Below are 16,159 nucleotides of genomic sequence, written 5' to 3' on the forward strand. Positions count from 1 at the left end.
ATCTAATACATTGTTTCTTGGGGACTGTAGAATTATTTTCATTTACAAAAGAATTTGTGGTGTTACAGTGAAAGAAGAATTCCCTTTGGAATCATAGACTTAGGTTTGTATCGCAATACTTTCACACACAAGCTGTGAATAGGCCACGTAAATCTGTTACATGTGAGGCTCAATATATTATTAGATGGTTTAAGTAACCTGGCCTATTTTACACAGATGAGATAAGCATTAAATAAAGCCTTTTGAAAGGACTTTACAACTTATGAAATGACACAACTATAAAAGACACTCACAGGCCTTTACAGGGACTCTCAGACCTTTAACACAAAAATTCTGTGAGGGCAGGGATGATGTCTATTAAGTTCATCATTTGATTCTCAGCATATAGTACTGTGTCTGGCTCAGAATAAGTGCTCAGTAACTATATTTATGATTGAATAAACAAATGGGTAGTTGACTTACTTTTGGATCACAGGGTCTTCTTATAATGTTTCAAATTGCTTTTATCGGGTTGCATATCCATTGTATTTAGTGCTAATCTTGATCACGTATTATAGACGGATCCCAATCTTTGATATCCTAGTAAATAAAAACAGGAATCTGCAGGAATCTTTTCATGGCACATCTTCAATTAAGTCACTTAATATAAAACATATTAACAGATTTAGTGGATAAAATGTAGGCTTTGTGTCTCACAGTTCTCGTTAAATTCTTACATCTTAACCTCTCTTAAATACTCAGAGACAGAAATTTCCTTGAATGATTATAAGTTAGATTGTGTTTATAAATTAGCTACTACAGTGCCCAGTTCATAATAGGCATTCGATGAATATGTATTCCTTTTCCCTCCATGCTATAATTTCCTGTGCTCAATGAGGGAGAGACTGAGTTAAACAAATGAGAAAATAAAAAGTTTCATTGCTATATTTAAATAATAAATCTCTCCTTTATTCGTGGGTTATAAGAAATTGTAATAGAAATTGTAACATGAAACAATTTCAATGTTATAAGAAATTGTATAAGAAATTGTAATATGTTGACCACTAGAAAGATGACGGAGCAAGAGCAAAGAAAAATCCCTTTGGTTCCAGAAAATCTGCTGAAAAAGAGGAAGGCTTATCAAGCCCTCAAAGTCACCCAGGCAAAGCAGGCACTTTTGGCAAAGAAGGAGCAGAGGAAAGGAAAAGGGCTCAGGTTTAAGCAACTGGAGTCATTCCTACATGATTCCTGGCAGCAGAAACGTGACAAGATGCGTCTCAGATGACTAGAAGTGAAACCTAATGCCTTGAAATTGCCAGATAAACATTCCCTGGCCTTTGTTGTACACATCGAAAGGATTGATGGTGGGAGTTTACTGGTGCAGAGAACCACTGCAAGACTTCGCCTAAAGAAAATTTTTAGTGGTGTCCTTGTAAAAGTCACCCCCCAGAACCTAAAAATGCCGCGTATAGTGGAACCTTATGTGACTTGGGGATTTCCAAATCTGAAGTCTGTCCCAGAATTCATTTTGAAACGTGGACAAGCGAAGGTCAAGAATATGACCATCCCTCTGACAGACAACACAGCGACTGAGGAGCATTTGCTTGGAAGACCTCATTCATGAAATTGCCTTCCCAGGGAAGCATTTCCAGGAGATCTCATGGTTCTTGCACCCTTTCCACCTCTCAGTGACCCATCATGCTACCAAAAATAGAGTGGGCTTCCTCAAGGAGATAGGCACACCTGGCTATCTGGGTGAAGGCATCAATCAGCTCATCTGTCAGCTGAACTAGACCCAGGTGTCAAACTGTGGTAAATTTTTATCAATGAAGTGGAAGCATGTGTTTAATTTTTGGAAATTTTTATCAAGTATCTTCAGAGAAGATTATTTCCCACTTTATGTTCAAAAATTGGAAAGGTTGGGTCAAAGAAAAGACAGTAGCTGGCCAGGCGTGATGGCTCACACCTATAATCCCAACACTTTGGGAGGCTGAGGCGGGCGCATCATCTGAGGTTGGGGGTTCGAGACCAGCCCGACCAACATGGAGAAATGCCGTCTCCACTAAAAATATAAAAATTAGCTGGGCATGGTGGCATATGCCTGTAATCCCAGCTACTCGGGAGGCTGAGGCAGGAGAACTGCCAGGCGGAGGTTGCAGTGAGCCGAGATCATGCCATTGCACTCCAGCCTGGGCAACAAGCAAAACTTCGTCTCAAAGAAAAGAAAAGACAGTAGCTTATGTTCATGACAAGCGCCTCTCATCACAGTCCAGTTCCAAGGAAAAATTCCAGTGTTTTCTACATTGGGTGCTGCATCGTCTGAAATCAGTACATTCTGTGGAGGAAGCAGTCCTGCTTTGTTGCATCTATCTTAGGGTTTAATGTTGGTAAATGAGTCACTCTAGCATTTGTACAAGGCTCCCTAAGACTCCTGCAGCAGTTGACCAAGCCCAAGGACATAATTGAATCTGGAGAGTCCTAGGAGCTTGTTTTGAAAAAGACTTGAAATACACATAGGAAGAAAGGCATACAAATAAATGTCCACTTGTCTCTGCAAAAAAAAAAAAAAAAAAAAAAAAAGAAATTGTAATATGTTAATTAAAATAAAAATTTTGGTATACAGAGTGTAAGAAAAGTAATATATACATAACATCTAGAATATATGCCCTAAGAGGTTGTATCAACTTGATTTTGAGATGTAGTTGTATGCAAAGGTAGATGAGATATGTTTTTATTTTGTTTCTTTTCTCCTGGCTTTAATGGACTTTAGATTGATTTAAACATTAGAATAAGAGTGATTTTTTATGATATGGATAAAAACACAGGAATCCAAAATACCTGTTTTATGCTGTCCAGAATCTTTACCAGTGGGGCCTGTAAAGTGATAGTAAGTATTTTCGGCTTTGCAGGCCATATTATTATCTCTGTTTCAACTACCAAACCTTGTGGTTGTAGAATGAACACAGCCATAGACAAAACGTATAATAATGGTGATGGCTGTGTTCCAATTAACCTTAATAGCATTCATATTATTGCCATATTCGGCCTAGGGCTCATAGTTTGCCACTCATTAATTACTTCAATTGGATACAAGGATTTTCCATAATTAATAATGAATGTCCTGTTATATGCCTAACCCTATACCATATACCTTGTTTGATGGAACTGAATAGAATATACATATCAGTCATATAGCTCCATCAATAGAATTATGAGCAAGTGACTCAAATTTCCCAGGATGTACTATTGCCCTTTTCTAGAAATTACTGTTTTATTTCTTCATGTTTCCTCTTCCATCCAGTTAGATTCACCATACCATCCTCTATTTTATTAATTCATTTAATTAATATTTATTAAGTGTTTTCCCAGACTACTTATTTTAAACAAATTTTCAATGACTGGCAAAAATGCCCCGATTCTTGTATGGAGACAAATTTTAAAAATTAAGGTGAAAGTATTAATCCATATAGTGAAAAAAACAGGTACCAATGAACAGCTGAAATAGATTGTTACGGTAGATAAATCTTTTCTTAAATTCACTTCCACAGGGAGAAGATTTTTTTGATCTAAGGTTGGTACCAGGCTTAAAATTTTGTTATTTAGAGTACATTAAATTTAATAACTCAAACTTCATTTTTTTATAGTGGAATTATGACAGTAACATGCACATAAATATATTCTTTATATGTATATTTGTACGTTAATTTCAATAAAACAGTTTCTGTGAGATTTTAATCATTCACATTCCAGTGTGAATTAAATTTTCTCTTGCCTTCTCAACTGGGAGTAAACTAGAGTATAGAGTTCTCATAGATATACAACAGTGGTTCATAAACTGTAACCAGCATCATGAAACATCACCTAGAAATGTATTAGGTCTATTGAATCAGAAACTCTGTAGTAGCGCAATCCAGAAATCTGAGTTTTATAAAGTCCTGCAGGTGATTCTAATGTTAAAGGTTGAGAACCACTCTCCAATAAGCTAATTGGGCAGGCTCTTTTTCTTTTCTCAACTCACTGTCTTTAGTAAACCAATTCCAAAAATTTTCTGACTAGGCCATTGTTTTCCATCCATTGATCCTTCTACTAACTGAAAGTTAATATATGTGAAACGCATAGAAGAATGCCTGGACTATGTGTATCCAACTCTGTTATACTTTTTGTCTTATTTTTCACTTATTCTTACATAATTCCTTATCTAGCTTTAACTCCATGGTTAATCTTGACAAACATTATTTTGCTACTTATTCAACTCTCTTGGCACTTTCTTACTTCATTTTACTAGCTTGACAAAGCTATGAATACAATTCTCCAAGTGCTCTGAATAGGTATCTGCAGAGCTAAATGGAAGAAGAGACAGCCAGGTGACTGGTCTCACTCAAAATTCATGATCACTAAACTCAAGTGGGACATTATCTGAGCCCAATAATCAAACTACTATTTCCAAATCCCCCTCTCTCCCATTCCTCTGGTTAGATACTTCATAAAAGTTCACCTTTCAAATTTCTAACATCTCTTCCACTATTGCCAATCAAATCTGATAACTGTATTTCACTAAGATAATTCAAGCAATAAGAGAAATGTCCAGAAAATCCCACCTCATCTACTTATCCCATCTAGTGCAGTATTCAGTATGCTCTAAAAGCATTATGGATGGACTATCCATGATCCCACCTAGGGCCACCTCTCTATTGGTGTTAGATCCCATCCCTTCTGACTGACTAAAGACATTGCTTCAATAATTCTCCCATCTCCAACCTCTGCAGAAACAGTAAATTTTCCCTCTTTAGTGAATCATTCTCATCACTATACAAACAAACCATTATTTTTCCCATCTTAAAAAAAAAACAAAAAAAACTGTATTCATCTCACCTTCCCTCTTTATTTCTTTTTGTTTTTCTTTCTCTTTACCTCAAACTTCTTAAAAGAGTTGTGTATACTGGTTCTCTTTCACGTAAATTGGATCCACTCTGATGAGACTTCCCCCCTGCTCCTAATACCCTACAAAAACTATACTTAACATTACCAATTACATGTACATTGCTAGATCCAATCGCAATTTTTTGGGCATTTTCTTTCCTTTTTTCTTTTTTTTTTTTTTTTTTTGAGACAGAGTCTCTCTCTGTTGCCCAGGCTGGAGTGCAATGCAGTGATCTCCACTCACTGAAACCTCCGCCTCCCGGGTTCAAGCGATTCTCCTACCTCAGCCTCCCAAATAGCTGGGATTACAGGCACATGCCACCATGCCAGGCTAATTTTTTGTATTTTTAATAGAGACGGGGTTTCACCATGTTGTTCAGGCTGGTCTCCAGCTCCTGACTTCATGATCCTCCTGCCTCACCCTCCCAACGTGCTGGGATTACAGGCGTGAACCACAGCGCCCTGCCATTTTCATACTTTGTTCTCCCTAAAGAACATATTGCACTTGACTCAAATGACCCTCTATGGGCCTAGTTTACCTGTTACTTTCTGGCTTCCTCCTCTTTATCTCTTATAAGCTTCTTTTCATTTTCCTAAACTTTAAATTGCAGAGTGGCCTAAGACTCTGTTTTTGTACTGGTATTTATACTCATTATTGATATTATCAAGTAGATGACTCCCTTAGACTCCCGAGTCAAATATCCAAATGTTTACTGGCATCTTCACTTGGATGACTAAAAGGCATCCTAAAATTAATATATTCAGGAGCTTTCACTCCTGGTCATAGTGAAGCATTAAGAACTAGATTTATCCACTCAATGATAAAATTAACAAACAATAGAAAAATATATTTAAGCAATTATTTTTAAATATCGACCTTCCTGTAGTACAGGACAGAGGTTTCTGAGAAAAGTGAAACCAATGAGTTGAGTCTTATGGTTTCCCCAAGTTACTGTCCAGGGACTGTTCTAGGATGCAGCACATACAGGAGGAATCTAAGTGGAATCTAAATTTTCTTGTGTTGAAGAGACAGAAATCCAGGAGGGCTAAGGTAGACTGAGTTCACAGTGCAGAGTGCCACACAGAAGACAACCACAGATAGAGGGATTCTAGATTTAAAGAGGGTCTCCTCAAGTTTCCAACTGAGTATGGATCATTGTATTTGTGTATGCAAACTACTTCAGACCCAGGGGTGTGGGAGGCACCCAAAAGGAACAAAAAGAACAATCTTTGGCATTTTCATAAGACCAGTAATGGTTTGTGTTCTCACAAGCCAGAGTAGAAAAACTTCATAATTCATCAAATATTGGATAAAGTACTCAGAATAGTGCTGACTTAATAGTGGAGCAAAATGAGTCCTGAAGAAACGTTGTCCCGAATCAGCCTCACAAAGCACAAAAGGAAGCATTACAAAGATCAAAACATTTCTAAATAACATAATTGTACCCTAGAACAATGCTCAAGAATATTTATAGTAATGTCAAAAAATCCAGAACACAAAAAAATAAAAGTCACAATGCCCGACATCCATTCATAAATTATCAGCATGAAGAAAGATGAAAAATCAACCAACAGAAATAAGTTTATAAATAATTTAAATAATAGAATTAGTAGACAAGGGTTTAAAAACTATTATCATAAGTTGCATTCCACATGTTTAAGAAAGAAAAGATTAAGCATATTAAAAAAGTAAGAGAAGAAATAAAGATACAAATTTGACTTCTAAAGAGGAAAACTACTTGTCTAAGTTAAAAAAAAAAACACAACGAATTAGAGTTTGAAGAGAAAAAATCAAACTTAAAGGCATAGCAATAGAAAGTGCAAAACAACAATAAAACCTCGAGTGACAACCAAGGAAACCCCAAAGTATTAGTGAGCAGTAATATAGCATCAGGTGGCCTAATATATGTATAAATGAAGTTTCCAAAGAAGGTTGTAACACTAAGATAAAAAAAATAGGAAATAAGGGAATAATTTTTAAATTTAATAAGTAATCTAAACCTACAAAGTCAAGAGGCTCAACAAAACCCGAGCACAAAAAAATGGAAAAAATCTATACCAAAGCATATCCTAATCAAATTGCTTAAAACAAATGATAAAGAAAAATACCTTAAAAGTAGCCAGAGGGGGGAAAACACATATTCAGAGAGGAATAGATAATGACAGCAGACTTCCCGTTGGAAATAATAGAAGTGAAAAATCAAGAAAGTAGTATAGGTAATTTACTAGGGGAAAAATTATCTAATTTTCAGTGAATATTAAGATTCCTGCTGGTAGCGGTGGATCACGCCTGTAATCCCAACACTTTGGGAGGCCGAAGTGGGTAGATCCCAAGGTCACGAGTTCCAGACCAGCGTGAGCAACATAGTGAAACCCCGTCTCTACTAAAAAATACAAAAGTTAGCTGGGCATGATAGCATATGCTTGTAATTCCAACTTCTTGGGAGGCTTAGGCAGGAGAATCACTTCAGCCTGGGAGGCGGAGGTTGCAGTGAGCCAAGATTGCACCACTGCACTCCAGCTTGGATGACAGAATAAGACTATCTCAAAAAAAAAAAAAAAAAGGTTCCTTTACAAAACCCTCTTTAGTCAACCTTCTTCTACAGACAGGACTTAAGTATTAATATTCATTTATATAATGAATCAAGCTTAGTACATCTCTGTCCACTATAGCATATACATTTCTAATATTCTTTTTTCTTTCATGGATCTTTTCATCAAGTCTGTGCACTTCTTAAAGATGGAATCTATTTGTCAATCATCTTGACCAGTACTTGGTATAAACTGGAATTTACTAAATCATAAAAAGGAGCAGAAGGTAAATTACTTTCATGTTGTAATTATAAAGATAATAGTTCACATTTATTGAATATTTACTATTTGTATATGAAATACTTTGAACATTTTTACACAAAATATTTAATAATGCTACCAAAGCTATAATGTAGTCTTATGATTTGGCTGTGTGTCCCCACCAAAATCTCTCAAATTGTAATCCCCAGAATCCCCATACTTTGAGAGAGGAACCAGGTGGGAGATGATTGTATCATGGGGGCAGCTTCCCTCCATGCTGTTCTCCTGATAGTGAGTTCTCATGAGATCTTATGGTTTTATAAATCAGTTTTCCCTGCTCTTGCTTGCTCTCTCTTGCCTACTGCCATGTGAGATGTGCTTCTTCCCCTTCTGCCACGATTATTTCCCGAGATCTCCTCAGCCATGTGGTACTGTGAGTCAATTTAACCTCCTTTGTTTATAAATTACCTAGTCTAGGGTAGGGGTAGTATCTTCATAGCAGTGTGATAATGTTAAAAGTATGTAGGTACTTTTAACATTCATCTATTTTTAGTGTGCCTTTATTATTATTATTAGAGAAACAAAGCTTTGAGATGTAGCAAAGTGGATATTCACACCCAAATATTTTTTATAACAAAGCATCCCTTTCAGAATTTGGGTCCTAAAAGGTAAATTCGAGGGTATTATCTGCCTCTTAATAGTTCTGTGATTTTTTAGGAAGCTATTTATCTTTCAGCTTTAGTTTCCTCACTTACAAAAATAGGATGATAATATATTACAAAGTTTCTTCTAATGATTAAATAAGATCACACATTTTAGAGTGCCTAGTATATGACAAGTAGCTAACAAATATCACTTATGTATTACATCATAGTTACAGAAAACTCTAATGTGGGACGGCCCTCAGCAGGCCATCAAAGGAAAGGAACTTGTGTAAATACAAGTGCAAAATGGATGGGCAAAACACAACTCTCTCTGTGGTGTCAGTGCTGAACTTACTTATTCTATCTTCAATAGTTCTATGTTATTTTATTTGTATTTTATTTATTTATTTATTTATTTATTTATTTATTTATTTATTTTTGAGACAGAGCCGCTGAGGCTGGGGTGCAGTGGTGCGATCTTGGCTCACCGCAACCTCTACCTCCCGGGTTCAAGTGATTCTCCTGCCTCAGGCCCCGAGTATGTGGGATTACAGGTGTGTGCCACCACGCCTGGCTAATTTTTGTATTTTTAGTAGAGATGGGGTTTCACCATGTTGGCTGGGCTGGTCTTGAGCGCCTTACCTCGAGTGATCCACCCACCTCCAGCTCCCAAAGTGCTGGGATTACAGGCATGAGCTGCTGCGCCCAGCTCCATGTTGTTTTAATAACTTGATGCTCTTTGAAAAATGGGGAGATAAATACTCTTTTTAAATATATGTCTCTTCTACAGAGAAAGAGTTAAGAGAAGCCGGCATCTGTTGAAATTCCTGGTCTGCTATGATGAAGGGCTCATAAGGCATAGGAAGACCATTTGGCAACCATGGCTAATGGTGCCATAGCCACAGTACCACAATCTCAAAGAAAAGAAAGTCTACCTTTTGGGGCTCGTTGAAAGGAGGATTTAGCACTAAAACACTTTTATAGGCCAATATTTTATGGGAATCACTGCTCCTTTTCTGCTGATCTCTTTGGTGTGCATTCTTGGCCTAACCTTAAATAAAATTTTCTTAGAATTAAACCACCTCAAATACACAACCTTGTGTTCAGTAACTTTTGAATGAAAATTGAACAAAAGCCAATTAAGAGCTTTGTTTTTACCTATCCGGATAATACCTCAATTAGTTGCATTTGTGACATGAATTTCCTTGGATAATTAGTCTCATGGACTTTTGCCAGAAGGCATATTTCCCTTTTCCCTCCGCACTTTCTAGCAGTGGCTGAGATATTAGATGAGTATTCTTACAACAAATTATATTAAGAAGTTTAATTAGTAGGAAATAAAATATTACACTGATATTAATCATTAAGTGGTTAGGCTGCATCTAGACACTGACAACTACTTGATCTGTGTAACCCTTTTAACAAACCCGCAATTGTGGCCTCTTTGTTCCACTGCTAGTTTGTCAAAATAATCTCCATCGAGTGGCTTTGCTTCTTTGTTCAGTCTTGCTAAATTTCTAGTGATTCTTTTGCATTTGTTGGCTTCTGTGTCCCAAAAGGCACATGTCTTCATAGTCATTAAGATATAAAACTGATTTATTTTTGAATGCTCTCATTAATATACACTAGATATCAATATCTTTTAGCCACTTAGAAATCTTCTTGTAGCAACTTCAACTGAGCACCATATTTTCTCTTTACCATAAGTGGTTCAGATCTGATCTTCCTCTAATCTATAGACCTTGTAGTCCTTCCTCCTTTCTAAACTACATTTCAACTGAATTAAACAAGGCTGAGATACTTTCTGATGTTTCCTATAGGAGGAGGAGGATTTCTTTCACTGGCTGATGCAATCAAATTTCTCTCTGCCTATCCCTTGTCCTTTGATAGTCTTGTGTTTTGCTTTGTCCTTTCAGCTTCCTATCAGGCTTTTTTTTTTTTTTGGCTTGAATATACCCATAGATTCCTTCTCAGAAAGCGCTTAGTGTTTTTAATTTATATTTTAGGTTTTCAGTTGCCCATTGTGTAATCAATGATTGGAATTACTGTTAATATCTTTCAAGTCTTTATATAATATAAATATTTTAAATGTTAGAATCCTATTATTTATATGATATGTGCAATCCTCTCATCTACCCAAATCTGGAAAGAATCTAGAGGTTTGCCATTATGTTGGCAAGACACACTTTTGTAGCTCAAATTTTTTTGTGTGTGTGTGTATACACACACACACAAAACAACTTAATTTCTTCCTTCAGATGATAATTTTTATTAGTAAAGGGTAAGTTTCCTGGTAAATTTCTCATCAAGCTGACAAGCAATCCACTTCAATTTATTTGAAATTCTTACTTTTATATCAACATTAAGCAGATTGACCAGTATACACCTGTCTTTATCAGTTAAAAATTATTATTAAAATAGACAAGAGTGAAGCATGATTTTCTCTACTGAGACTGATTTTTTACATTATTCCATATGTGTGCTCTAATGTTAACCAAATTCATAACAATAAAAAAATTAAAAAGCTAATGGAACGTTGAGTTGCTCAGTCAATTGTATTGGAAAAAAGATGACAAAAATTTATTTGACTGTGTAAAGGTAGTATTTTGAACACAAGCCTATAAAATTGAATAACAGAAAGGAAAAAGGAGAAGGAGTAAAAAAATATTGTGTTTCATCTTCCTCTGCATTCATCATACATTTGGTTTGGGTAAGTTTACTCACCTTACTCAGTCTTCTTAATTATTCATTTGGAAAGATAAACAGAAATATCTGTGGGTATTTTGTCTGTTCTAATAAGGACATTCAAGAGTGCATTCAATGTGCATTAAAAGTTAGATTAAATCAGTCACAAAAAATCAGAAAATATATTAAGACACCATTTTCAATATAACATGAAGTAAATATCTAAAATGATGAATGTTATATTAAGCCCTTGAGACAAACTCATAAGTAGTTGTAGTATGCTGATACGTATTATATGGCCCACCTATTCTAAAACACTCCACCTACTGGGTCCTCAGAGGGGAAACAACCTAGAATAATCTAAATTGAATCACAGAAGCACAGCAGGCAACCTCTAGAAGCTGAAAAAGGCAGGAAAACAGATTCTTCCCTAGGACCTCTAGAAGGGAACACAGTCCTGCTGACAGCTTGATTTCAGCCAAGTGGGACTGTATTAGTCCAGTAGGACCTGTGTTGGACTTCTAACCTGTAGAACTGTAAGATAATCGATGTGTTATTTTAAGCCACTGAGTTTTTGGTAAGTTTTTATGGCAGCCATAGAAAATTAATACAGATAGTTACAAAATAATATTTAACATTATTTTTTTCTATTAGAGAGGGTAAACATACTTTTTTATACATGGTTGACCATTTATAGTTTTTCTTATGTACATTTCTTGTTCATAATTATTACAATCCTTCTGGTTTCGCCAAGGTTCCTTTTTTTTTTTTTTTTTTTGAGATGGAGTCTCACTCTGTCACCCAGGCTGGAGTTCAGTGGCGTGATCTCGGCTCACTGCAACTTCCACCTCCCTGGTTCAAGCAATTCTTCTGCCTCAGCCTCCCAAGTAGCTGGGACTACAGGCACCCACCACCATGCCTGGCTAATTTTTTTTTTTTTTTTTGTACTTTTAGTAGAGACGGGGGTTTCACTATGTTAGCCAGGCTAGTCTCGAACTTCTGACCTTGTGATCCACCAGCCTCGGCCTCCCAAAGTGCTGGGATTACAGGCGTGAGCCACTGCACCTGGCTGATTCCTTTTTTGTCTTATCCTCGGTAGTCTTTTGCATAATTTTGGGGCAATTATATTTTCTTATGTCTTATGTCTCTGTGTAGCTAATGCAGTCTGCCATCTGATTTTCAGGAATTCCTTAAAATGTGTGATTTTCTGATGGTACTCTTTTTTCTTCCTTTGCTACTCTTTCATTGTGTAAAATGTGTTTTTTGCCATTTGATGGGAATTTAGATGGCAGACAAAATAGAAATATCAGCTTAGCCTGCCTTCTTGACCCAACTACTATCATTTAATTTTTACAACAAATCTGTGATAAAGCTTGTAGAATTCTCATTATACAGATGAGAAAACTGAGACTCAGAGAATTTAAATAACTTGTGCAAACAGACATACATCAACATGGAATCTGGGTGTGAAATCAGAAGTGTTTACCTCAAAGTCATTTTTTAATTTTCACTTCAATGTAATGTAATGCCTTATGAAATTGATATATGATCTAGGTACTCTTGCTTTGAGGTATTTATACTTGTTGGCAGAGATGGGACTTTCTGAAGGTCTTTTCTGTCTAGTTTATTCTAGCAATGTCTAAATAAATAAGAGTAACATTTATTGGAAGTACTATTAATACACAAGAAATCATGGGTTCAAGAGATAAGCATGCATTTTGGAGTATAGCGGATTCCTATTTAAATTGTGGTTTTCAGTTCCAGTTATTAGCTATGTAACTTTGGACATGTGATAATTCTTTTCAATTTTCTTATATTTTACCATCTTCATTTGCAAATTATATATAGTAATGTCTATTTCAAGGACTTATGTAAGGATTAATTGAGAGGCATATTTAAGAGCATAGAAGAGGGTGGAGCATATGATAAACACTGACCAAAGGTTAGCTTTTTTATAATTGCATACATTATATTTAATTTTAAGAACAACCCAGAAGTTGTGTACTATCATTACATTATAGGTGAGAACGTTTTGACTTAGAGAGGTGAAGCATGACTTGCACTAAGTCATGTATCTAATAAATGGTGTAGCCAAATTTAGCATGGAAGTCTGTGGGACACTACACTTTTTGTTTTCTCCGGGGATTTTTCTAATTCACATTCTGAACTTGGTACCACATGAACACTTCCTTTGATCTAAGCAGTCCCTTCCGTTGGAATCCCTGAGTTTACTTCTTCTCTTTGGTGTTTCAAGCCACTGGATTTAATTAAAGAGAACAGTGTTTCTGTTTGTTGGAAAACCTTCAGGAAAGGAACCTATGTTTAATGATTTGGAAAATGAAGAACTAAACAAATCTGAGCCTGTAGCTGCAATTATTAGCAAATAGTTTGGGTGATAGTTAGGACTATGACTGGAGAGGAACAAATGTTCCACAGCAGAGCAAAACCATCGCAAAGGAAAAAGACTCTTCCTCCATTCATGTAAATAAAAAGGTCTAGGTTTAACAGGAAGTTGCCCAGATGCCTATATTTACCTCAAAAATGTGTAAGTCAGCCTGGATTTGGCTTTCTGCAATGAAAAATTGTACAAAGAGTTTGCAAAAGTTTTGTTTGTGTTTGTTTTGTTGTTATTGTGAAAATCAGTTTTTTGTCCACCCCAAAACATGCTAACAGACATATTTCCAGTTATGTTGTTGTTGTAGTAATACATAGGGCCCTAGTTTTTATTCAACTTTTACCCCCAAAGAATAATGAAAATTGCTGAAAGAGGAAAGACTAATTCACAAAATGAAAGAAGGGAGCTTAACAAGTTGGTTCTTTTGTTTTTTCTTTTGAGAAAATAAAAGTCTTTCTTCACATGGACTAATGCACTTTGACAGAGGAACCCAGCAAGCGTGATTCTACCAAACGCACAATTTAAATCTGTAGCATAAACCAGTAGATCTCGAGGGAACCCTACAAATTAACCTCTGCAAACACTTCAGTTCACAGAGGTGGCAACAGAGGCACAGACAGCAGAAGTAACTTACCCTAAGTCACTTCGTCGATGAGGCATAGATTTGAAATTCAAGTTTGTGTTCTGGTGCCAGCTACCTTGGCCTACTTAACATTTTAACTTGTTATTTTGTGTATGAAAATAAACACAAGTAATTTTCAAACAACCTCAGATTCAACCATTAATTTAGAGATGCTTTCTTCTATATGTCTATGAACATTACAGACTCTGTGTTTTTTTTTTTTTAACTTTTAAGTTCAAGAGTACATGTGCAGGTTTGTTTATATAGGTGAACTTGTGTCATGAGTTTTCTTTGTCCAGATTATTGCATCACCTGAGTACACTCGTTTGATGATCAAAAGAACAAGTAAATAAAAACATGTGCACACTATAGACAACTTAGCCAGTAATCCCCTTAATGTCTTTGCACAGACAAATATTGAAAATTTCAAGCCCCATTTTCTCAAATATGAAACAGTAAGGTTGAATTACCTTCTTAAGGCAAATGAGCATAAGTACCAAATGCAAATTCATAACATAAGTACATTGAAGATGGTACAGAGTAAGACAAAGTCTCTTCTGAATACCAAAGGCAGAAAATGCTTTGTTTTGGTATCTCTTGCCTGAAGGAAACTTTTTTCCTCCCCTTTGTTAACTGTAGCTGATTTTCCTCTGCAGATTGAAACATCTATGACATCCATCAACATGATTATATATACTAGAAAAACGCCAAATCTTTGTTCGTCTATTTTGGCATATAAAGATTCTGATTTAAAGTAAGCAAGAAAAATAAGACATATAGTACCAAAAAGTCTGATCTTCACATTCAAATTATCTGGCTGATCTGTGTGTGCCACCGCACACACACACACACACACATACACACACACAATACAATTTACACATGGACTTATCACAGAGAAAGCAACACTTTCCACAGCATTATTCCCTATCTAATTAGAATGCAGTTATTTGTTCAAAGTCACAAAACTTTGCTGGCAGCCCTACAAAACAAGATTTATTGAAATTCCCACCTAAATCTTGCTATGAATTCACCAATTAATATGATGAAGCAATAATCATTAGAATGGAAAAACAGTGCAAATATGAACAAAAATATAAGTGATAATTTGGTACCAAATAATTTTGAAGAAATCCTTGTTTATAACAAATGAACCAAAAACTTGTTTCAGAAATGTTTTTAAATAGTTTTTATGATTTGTTTGCTTTTGAAATGTATGAAGCTTGTTCCTGGAAACTCTGGTTAAAAATCGCTAGGGCAGAGTTTAAAGTTAACAGCATGGACCATAGAACATTAGTTACCCAATAAACCTTAATATTATTTCCTTCTGAAGAGAACTGCTTTTTCATTAACTTTTGAAATAAACAACACACTCAAACGATTACTCATTCTTTTGTTGACTTCAGCCCAGTGTTCTTACATGTTCACACTAAAAAGTTCCGTGAAGTTTATTTCAAGCAACAGGGGGCTGAGAAAGCTGATTTCACTTATAGTTTGAGGTTTCTTCCCCTGTCTTTAAATATTTATACTTCCAGTAAACAAACACAGATGTTTAAAAAGAAAAAAACTAACTAAAAACCTTGCCCTGTGAAAACAGGCATATGGCAGAGGTTTTTCAGTATGGTTTGATTTGGAATATACTAGAAATGATGCAATTATTTAATGGTTTTGCATAACACAAAAATTCTTTGGCTTATGTAGACAATAAAGTTTTTACAAGTCATCTAAACTTTTTACAAATAGATAAGTGATTACATTTAGATAGATGTGGCAGAGCTGTCTGTAAGATGGAAAATATCTGGCACGATTTGAGTACATTAATCAAATACAGACAACTGGATAAGAATCATGAATAGATATTCTGTCTCTAGCTACAACATAAGTTAATATATCAGCAGGGAAGAACAATTAGGAAAGTCATCAGTTACATTTATATTTATACTTTATTATTGAAAGCTAATTGTTTCTGTAGCTAAAATATTATTTATTGATTATAGGCAATAGAAAGTTATTTATAATGAAACTATGCTTGATTATTTAAAGTACTGATTTTCACAAATGAGAGCTAAAACCACTCAGTGATGTTGTGATAACCTGTGATCAAGGCATCAGCCATATTTG

At 35.5% G+C, this 16,159-nt stretch overlaps 1 pseudogene; it reads left to right on the plus strand.

Annotated features, from left to right (window-relative positions):
• Positions 1-1,045: 1,045 nt before the first annotated feature.
• Positions 1,046-1,772, plus strand: LOC103222494 (ribosomal protein uL30-like; annotated as a pseudogene).
• Positions 1,773-16,159: the final 14,387 nt, after the last annotated feature.

This window comes from Chlorocebus sabaeus, chromosome 18 (genome assembly GCF_047675955.1).
Source record: "Chlorocebus sabaeus isolate Y175 chromosome 18, mChlSab1.0.hap1, whole genome shotgun sequence".
Lineage (NCBI taxonomy): Eukaryota > Metazoa > Chordata > Mammalia > Primates > Cercopithecidae > Chlorocebus > Chlorocebus sabaeus.